Source organism: Arvicola amphibius, chromosome 9 (assembly GCF_903992535.2).
Source record: "Arvicola amphibius chromosome 9, mArvAmp1.2, whole genome shotgun sequence".
Taxonomy (NCBI): domain Eukaryota; kingdom Metazoa; phylum Chordata; class Mammalia; order Rodentia; family Cricetidae; genus Arvicola; species Arvicola amphibius.
In genome coordinates, this window is record NC_052055.2 from 2862174 (window position 1) to 2872073 (window position 9900).

The following is a 9900-nucleotide window of genomic DNA, read 5'->3' on the forward strand; positions in this document are numbered from 1 at the left end:
TCATTTCTCCAAAGAGCAATTTTCTCCCGTCTCTGTTTTGTTCACGAACAATGTCTGAAATGTCCTGAGACAAAGCCCAAGGAAATGTGAGTTGGTTTTTAAGGTGTTTTTTTTGTTTGTTTGTTTGTTTGTTTTGTTTTGTTTCGAGACAGGGTTTCTCTGTGTAGGTTTGGAGTCTGTCCTGGAACTCACTCTGTAGACCAGGCTGGCCTTGAACTCACAGAGATCTGCCTGCCTCTGCTTCCCAAGTGCTGGGATTAAAGGCGTGCGCCACCACTGCAAGAGGACGTGTGAGTTTGTAGTTAGTCTTTCAAAAGTTAACAAATTGCCATAGAGTGGATAAAGTGGCTCAGATAGTTCAAATGTCAGTTAACTGCCCCCAGAGTTGAGGGTATAACTGGTGTTCACAGCCCGTGCTAAACTGTTTCTGAGCAGCTTCCAGACAAGACGGCAGGCGACTCCCCGGGAAATGTGTTCTCACTCATGGGGTGGAGGCAGGGCCAGGGGAGCTGCACAGGGAGGAACTTTGCTTTGTTTCTGAGATAGCCTGAACACACTGAGATAGCCCGAACACACTGAGATAGCCCAAACACACAGAGATAGCCTGAGCACACTGAGATAGCCTGAGCACACTGAGATAGCCTGAGCATGCTGAGATAGCCTGAGTTCACTGAGATAGCCTGAGCATGCTGAGATAGCCTGAGCATGCTGAGATAGCCTGAGCTCACTGAGATAGCCTGAGCTCACTGAGATAGCCTGAGCACACTGAGAAAGCCTGAGCTCACTGAGACAGCTAGGGAACATGAGAAATGGTCTCTGGCCCACCATGGTCAGAGTCAAGAAGCTCATGGCAGATCTGCTGTGCTCATGACCTCCACACAGATCTGCACAGAAACCTGTAGGAGATCCTGCCTTTGAGTACCAGGTGGGCAAGGTGGGGTGCCAGGCCTCCGGAGAGATGCTCTTTTGTGTTAAGTGCTTCTAGGAGCCAGGCCATGTCCTCCCTTTGCTCCCAGCTTCTATTCCTTCCCTAAGAATAAACAAACCCAGTTTCTTTGTGATGTGGGATTCCCCTCTGTATGTTGTGAATATCATTGGTTAATAAAGAAATTGTCTTGGGCCTGCACAGGGCAGAATAGAGCTAGGCGGGAAAAAATAAACTGAATGCTGGGTAAAGTAGGCAGAGTCAGGAGATGCCGTGTAGCCAAGGCCAGGAACAGATAAGCCAGAACCTTGCCGGTAAACCACAATCCTTGTGGTAAAATATAAAATAATAGAAATGGGTTAACCAAAGATATAAAAGCCAGCTAGCAATACACTTAAGATTGGCCAAGCAGTAATTTAAATAATATAGTTTCCGTGTGATTATTTTCGGGAGTCTGAGCAGCCGGGAACAAACAAGCGGCCTCCTACAACATCTTTGTGTATGTAAGAGTATTTGTGTGTATGAGGTGCATGCCAATGTGTGAGCATGTCTGTGCATGTTTGAGAGCGTGAGTGTGTGTGTGGCCAGGGTCATCATCCTCAGTGTGCTTCCTCAGGGACAATCACCAGTTAGCGCAGGCTGACCAGTGAGACCCAGGGCTCCGCCTCTCTCTGCCTCCTCATCACTGGGACCACACATGCTCACAGCCACACCTGGCTTTGTACACGGCGCTGGACACTGAACTTGGGGTCTCATGCTTACACGGCAAGCGCTTTACCAGATGATCTACCTCCCCAGCACCCCCAGATATGATTTCTCTGCGCACCTCTGTAACAAGCCTGAGGCTATGCCCAGCCATGAGATTCACGTGTGGTTTTAAATATTTTTAGTTAAATGACAATGAAGACTTGGAACGTGTCCCTCTGTCTCTCTTTTGACGAGACCCTGGCCATGCCATGCGCCTCACTGTGTCCTGCCTCACCGATGGTCCAAGAGCAGCAGAAGAACACAAGAAGGGAACACGCCTTTTCCCACAGCATTTTGTAAATCAGACATGTCACATGGGTGTGGGGCAATAGCTGAGGCAGAGGGATAAGCCTATTGGTTTGCTTCCTATGTATCTGGATAGGACAAATGGCCAAAGTGAAGATGGCGGGGGCCTTTGGGTCTCCCGGTCGGACCTGAGGTTCTGTTTCTTTACCCCCGTCCCTATCTCAGGCACGCACCTCAGAAGCAAAAGCTGCATCAGCAGAGGGATGGATCAGCTGTGCTAGGTCCTTGTGGGTGGAATCGCATAATTATACTAGCAAACGGGACTCCCTCCCTCGGCTTATAGAGGTTTCAGAACGAAGCAATACCTCCTAGTCTTCTGATTTCCCTCTGTGTTTTGGTTTGGTTTTGTCCTGTGTCCCCCCTCCCCGCCTCTCCCCCCAACCATTGCCTGTCGTGTCTGCCCTTCTAGCGTCATTGTTGTTTAGGAGAACAAGCATTTGTGTTTATAACGTGTGAAAGGCTAAGGAAAACCCCAGCGCTCATTCCGAGGTTACATAATGGCTATTAGACCTCGGGAGGGGTCACCACAGGAAACGGCTTGGGAACTGCAAAGACAATACTTTGGAGTGTCTGTACCTCCGTTCCTAAAATTAGATGTTATGGAGAACTTCCTTCTTCCTAAATGCCATAATAGCAAATTGTCTCAATAACAAGGAAATCTACCGGGGCAGAGGCAGGACCGGACTAAGGCACACCAGAACCTAGCAAGCCCGAGCTATAAACTCCTCAAACTTTATTGTGAAAGTAATCTCACAATCTGGAATTTAATAGCAGAAAATAACAAGCATACAGTATTTGTAACGAGTTGATGGCTAAGCACTTTGAGTGCTTCGCCTTTAAAAGCTAATGACTCCACTGGGAAATGACTAAGGCCAGTTTTAAGTCAAACCGCGTTTTTCTGTCAGCTGACTAAGTTATCCAGACTTAATTTCGTTCTATTTGAACACTTAGCTTTGGAAAAAAATATCTTTCTTACCTGGATTGCAGAGATACCTCAGTGGTTAAGAGGCCCGGTTATGGTGGCTGAAGAAATAGCTCAGTAGTTAAGAACACTTGGCTGCTCTTGCAGACTCAAGTTCAATTCCCAGAACCCACACTGAAGAGTTTACAACTGCTTATAGCAACAGAGATTCTCCAGCTCCAGAGAATCCAGTGCAGCCTTCTGGCATCCTTGGGCACCGCTGCACATAAAGACTTACACAGGAACACTTACACACATATAAAATAAAAACTAAAGGAAAGGAGCCCTTGCTATGTAGTCACGAAGCTGGGCATGCTGAGCCTTGCATCCACGTAACAAACCATCCGGGGCACACCTGTAACCCCAGCTCCGAGGACAGCTGGGACAGGGGAGTTTCTGGGGTTTGCAAGCTTCCAGTTTAACTGAAAAACAAACAAACAAACAAACAAACAACCATGAGCTCCAGGCTCAGGGAGGAGGCCTGCCTCAGAGGACTAAGCCGAGAACGAGAGAGAAAGGACACCCAGTGTCCTCTTCTGGTCTCCACAGGCCTACACACGCAGACACAGATAAATAGATAAGCAAACAAATGCTAAAATTACCCTATGTATCATTGGAGAATGTTGCAAAAATAATTTTTGTTGTTCCCTGTTGACAATCACATGAGGATATTATAAAAGCATCTAAAAAGTTTTATCTTACGAAAATAAAATTTAAATTTCCCAGATGGAAATTCTCAACTCCTGCCCTCTGAGGAAAGCCTTAGTGTTCTGGGCTGGGCCTGTCATTACTCTCTCTCCGTTACTGCCGGCTCTCCCACCTTTCTCAGGGCTTCTCTTCACTATCATGACAATAATCATTCCATAAAGAGCCCACATCCACCTTGGCTGACGCCCTCGTGGATATTCTTGAGAGTGAATCCGTTTCTTTACAGCCCTTTGAAAAGCACGTGAAGGACCCAGCAGAAGGGTAGATGTTGGCCTTCTCCCCGAATAGACCCCCAGGCTGTTTCATCTGTTGGTCAGTAAGATGAGGTCAGCAGCAGACAGAGTGCTCACCCGGCCTCCAATCAAATTTATTGTGTGACACGGATCTTATCAGAAACAAATGGCCACAGGTTTCCCGAGAAATAAAAGATAAAAACAGACTGTTACTTTGGATGGTATTTGTGGGCTTTTAAAAGGAACTCCTTCCCAGTAAATTACCAAGCAGACTTTTACTTAAAAGAAGACATTCCACTCTTCTGGAACTGAACTGGGCCCGATCCATTTTCTTCATTTCTAGTGTTGGGATTCAAGATAAACTTGTTTTTTTTTTTTACTCTTAACGTTGGAGCTAAAATTCTGTATATTAGATCCTAAGTCCTACTGACAAGGTGGATGAGGTGTCGGGAAGGGGCCTAGACCAGATAGGTTCTGACAGACCAGTCAACCAGACGGTTGCTGTTGGAAGCCCCGATGGGAGGCAATGAGGTACTTAGACCTCAGAGCCCTTGCTTCCTCTCTGCTTCACGAGAGAAAACAGTAATGGTCCGGGCAGGGCCCTGGGAGTCGGCCCATGAATAAAACATTCCCTCTTTAGTGCATCAGATCTATGAAGTGTACTTTGGCTGCCTTTTAGAGGACCTTTGGTTCTTGGCACTACTCTGGTTCGGGCAGACGACTGGGCAAGTGGCCTCTGGTGGTAGGCAGACAGTGGGTTTTAGCTATGGCTTATTGAGGCCTGGGGCAGGTTTCCTCAAGCAGGCGTTGGTGTCCTTTCGGGACGGTGTGGCGGTCTTCTAGGAGGCTGCGTGGATCCCTGAGACACTGTGATATGATTCTGCAGGACAAAGACCCTAGTGGGTGAGAGCCAGAGGCCTCATGGTGGGCGAGAGACAAATACGCTATGCGGGTAGAGTTTAAGTGAGGCATTTTACCGAGATAAAGGGAATGGGGGAGGGAAGAGAAAATGAAGGGAGAGAGAGACAGAAGCCTGCTTGCCTCTTCAGAAGAAGTGTGGAAAGAGAGGAGGAATGGGCGGAGCTTGTCTCTTAAAAGGACCTTTTGCACCTGCATACGGACCACAGTGACAGAGCAGCCCTGGGACCCTGGGCTGAGTGCATCCTGCCAGGTGACAGGGGCCAGCATCACGCCTGAGTCCTAACACACTGCCCAAGGGAAGCATAGTAAATCCTCTTCCCCACTTCCCCTGGACCAAATCCTTCGGGAATATCTGGAATGTAGATGGAAAAAGACCAACTGACAAACCAATCAATGCAAGAAGCATGGTAGATCCTGGACTTTCCAGGTCTTGTCACGTTTATAAGAGACACGAGAGTCACACAGCATATGTTTCTGAGCTTGGCTTGCCAGTTCTCTTCCCTGGGGACCACAGAGAGAAGCAGAAAGACACTGCAGGGACCGTATTGCAGGAGGAGGATCCTAGGGGGTCATGCCACAGGTCCTCAGGAGAATTCACCACCACACTTGAGGTTTCTGACCGCTCCATTCTCTCGAGTTCCATCTGAGAAGCATGTTGGCTCACTCAAGTCCTGGACAGTTTTCAGCTTGTTTCCTGTCTCTACCAAGTAAACGGCAGAACCAAGTCCAAGGCTCGGGGAAGCTGATTCCAGGACTCAGTATCCCATGTCCAAGCTGTCAGATCTCCCCTGGTTCCTCCTCTTCTTTTCCCTTTCCTCAGTGCCCTTGACAGCAGTCTCAACTTAGATCTGTTAAAATATTCTAAATGTTGTGCTTTTACTTGTTGATATTTTGTCTCAAAATCATCTTATCTTTGGACAACCAGAATAATAATATCAAAATTAGTCAGCTTATATAAACAAACTTTATCCTTTGTATTAGAAAGAACTAAGCCAGAAGATCAGATCATGCAGTCTCTTCCTGTCTGCACAGATGCACTGAGAAACCCTCCAAGGTCTTCAACCAACTGGGAAAGAAGCCGGCTAGTCCTGTGTTTCCTAAGTGGTCTCCACAGCTAAAGGGAAGCAGAAAGTTAATCATTTCTTCCATTACAAGAAGACAGGCTGAGAACCTCTTCTAGAAAATTCAGTGAACAGTCTAGATTTTGGTGGCCTACACTCTCCAGAGAACCATTTCTGCGTTGGCTAAGCACTGTCATACAGCACACACACACACACACACACACACACACACACACACACACTCCCCTCTTTTCATCTATCCTGCTATAAGAGCGATATCTACATGTTTCAGAAGCCTTAGAAAATACAGAAGGAAAAAAAATCACCTATATTTTTTACCATCCACTAGAAATTTTCCTTTTCGATTCACGCACACACAGTCCTAACACAATGTCTGACATTGCAACGTCTTGCCACAATATTTTAAGGAAACAGCCCTGGTGAGCAAACCTACCTCTAGCTCACACTAGCCGCGTGCAGCAGAGTACCCGGGGGGCAAGCTCAACAAAGAGTCTAAACAACGACAACGGAAAAACGTACGACTCTAGCCAAGGTTTGCACGCCAGTCTAAACAAGAATTTTCCCGGGTGATTTCATGTTTACGGTATAACTCCAGTTCAACAGTGATTTCAGGCTACTCTCAGAAAGGACAAGAACTGGCCCCACGAGGAACAGGGACGGACCTTTAAGGACTAGATCAGGACAAATGCCTGAAATGATTAAGCAAAATCCTGCCATTATTCAGATGAAAGCACAAACGTTGTTCTGAGAGACAGATCTCATCTTTCAGCGCCGAGGGCTGTGTGGAGAAAATGGAAATATTCTGTGGTTTGGGACTTGTGTCTATGAAATGCACACTGTTGACAATGGTTTTCTTATGACCTGGAGAAATAAACTTGCAAAAGCAGTGGCCGGCTTTGCTTGCTAAGTGCAAGGCTTGAAGCCAGAAGCGCCAGCGGGGCCTACTACGCTATCTAACATTGCGGCTCTCACAAACTCGCTGCTCAGGCTCCTTCCCAGAAGAGCTGTAAGCTCTGATAAAGTAGCCTGGCTTTGGGTTGGTGAAGTTGGGAGGCTCAGTTTCTCACTGTCTGAGTTTCTCGAAGCCCTTTCCCGATGGTGTATGCTTTTTGTATTAATGCAAGATCTTCACAGATGAAGTCCCTGACTGAGCATTTTGAAGGCTGTTTTGGCCATGGCTTAAGGCATGATGCTACTAAGATGGAGTTTATCAGTGTTCGGCTTGCTGGGGCCCTTCTGAGATTTGTGAGCGCTGACATGAGCAGAATGTTTCTGGAACCCCAGCCTACGAGCAATTCCTTCGGGGAAGGGAAAGGTTGCAGGTCCATAGGCCATAGCTCCGACTCTTGCAAGTGTAGAGAGACCTCAGGTTCTCCTTTCTCGGCAACTGCTTGAAGTACTGGCCATGAATGAGCAGGAATAGCAGGCGTCCAGAGCCAGCGCTTGCGGAGGTTTCAAGCTGGGGAGCGGTGTCTCGGTTCCCATCAGAGCCACATGTGTTATCAGCGGGCAGCTGTGCAGGAGCAGACTCGACTTTCCTGCGTCTGGGGATTTCCTCCTGTGATGTTTTGGCTGAGAGCCTTGAACAAAGAAGAAAAGCCAGCTCCTTTGTGCTTGGCGATGTTGCCCCTTAAATTCTTTGCGAAGGCACGGCTCTGGTCCATGTTCATTCATCTTCTGTCCATTTGGGAAACCGCTCCGAAATGAACTCAGATCAGAGAGATGTTCTTCCTTTCATTTCTGACTTTACAGATTCACTGTCAAAATTCATCAGTTTGAAAAGTTCTACTTTTTAAAAAAAAAAAAAAAAAAAAAAAAAAAAAAAAAAAACATCTTTTTCCACAGATAAATAAGGTTGGTGTGTTGAGTGCTTGCCTGCTTGGATTCCCCATCCCCTGCCCCATCTAAATATTATTTTATAGCCAAGTGGTTTGCAAGGTTAGGCTCACCCAGCGTGAGCGCTGGAAATGGGAATGGCCTTATAATCTCTGTGTTTCACAGACGTGATTGTAAGATGACCGGGGGGAAGCTCACGGCACTTGCACACTTACACACACACATGTACACACACACACACACTCACACATACACACTCTCTCTACCTCTCCCCCTCCCTCCCTCTTCTCTCCCTCACACATGTGCACTCACTCACACTCTCTCTCTCACACACACACACACTCTCACTCCCTCTCCTCTCCCTCTCCCCTTCTCTCTCTTTTGCACACACACACACACTCACACTACAACACACACTCATGCACACACACATACATTCTCTTCCCCTTTCTCCCTCTTATCTTCCTCTCACACACACACAATTTGTACTCACACTCACACACAGTCTCACACACACAGTCTCAAACACACACACACATGCACAAAAACAGTCTTACACACTCACACATAGTCTGTACTCACACACTCACACATACAGTCTCACACACATACAGTCTGCACTCACACACATAGTGTGTACTCACACTCACACATACAGTTTTACTCACACTCACACACACAGTCTCACACACACACTCATGCACAAACACAGTCTCACACACTCACACATAGTCTCACACACACAGTTTGTACTCACACATACACGGTTTGTACTCACACACACACTCACACACACAGTCTGTACTGCTTCTCTAAATGTCCAGTTTCTGGGAACAATGAATGATGGAATCAGATGAATCAGAACTCTCCCATAAAACTCATCTTTAATTTTACTGGGTAAGAACTAACCCCGCCCCAGGAGGTTAATCAACTGCCTATGGCATTTGGTTACTTTGTAAAAGATCCACGGCTAGAATCCAAGCCTTCCCACTAACTCTCTGGGACTCTCCGGGACACACCGACTCACTCCTTCTCAGTGCTCTGACCCAGGCACTGAGAGGCTGTGTCCAAAATGACTGAGTTGAGGCTTTAAGGAGTCATAGTCTTTTTTAAAATATATTTTTTTTCACTAACTTGAGCATTGAGCTACATAATAATGTCTCTTTTACTGGCTTATTAAATATCACATTTCTTATGCTTGCAACAGAGGAATTTGTGGTCAGGTCATATTACCATTTAAAATATGTAGAATGTATCAACATGACTGTAGAATGTTCCATTCATTTTGAGCAGCTTTGCAGCTTACATTAGTGGCGCCACAACTGGATGCACCCAACTGTATAATGCCACTTAATGTCGTTGCCCTTCACGAAGGCAACGTTTTCTAAAAGAGCCATGCTTTCGGCTCTTACAGCTTTTCTCTGCTGCAGACTCCTGCTTTGTGCTCACCTCATTCCGTGAATACGCTTTGGATGGCCACGATATACAGAGCTCTATGGGTACACTAGCATTATCTCTAAAACATTTTATTTATTTATTGTCTACGTACGCATGTAAATGCCTGTGTACATCTGTGACCGGATACATGCACTGCCCAGGGAGACCAGAAGAGAGTGTCAGATCTCCGGGACTGGAGTTACAGATAGTTGTGAGCCATTGCATGGGTGATGGCAATCTAACCCAGGCCTGGAACAGCAGCCTTGACTGCTGAGCCATCTCTCCAGCCCGCACCACACTATCTTACAAGTATCTGCGTATGTCTGCGTCTCCCAGTGCTACAGGAGCTCCTTGAGGGAGCATCGTCGCCTTAGTGATCTGGGTATCCCTGGAACGACCTAGATCATGTCCTCAATGACCATTGCAGGGCAGGGGCTCCGCCCAGGGGTAAGAACGAGTCGCGGGTGATGCCTCTCTGCAGAATGTTTTCTAACGAAGAAAGCTTTATGCAAGGTTGAAGTCTTTTGTTGAAACGGGCTCTCTTCGAAGTACACCATAGCGGCTCTGTTCCGGGCCAATCTTACAACGATCTCTTTTCGGCTGAAGTCAAGCTTACAAAAATGCAATCTGCTTAGCTTGGGAGGGGGAGAGGTGAAAGAAACTTTCCAGAAAGTTCTCTACCATTTTCCTTTATCCTCCAGGTATTTTTGACTATTAAAAAAATATATCAGTCTATTACTGTCT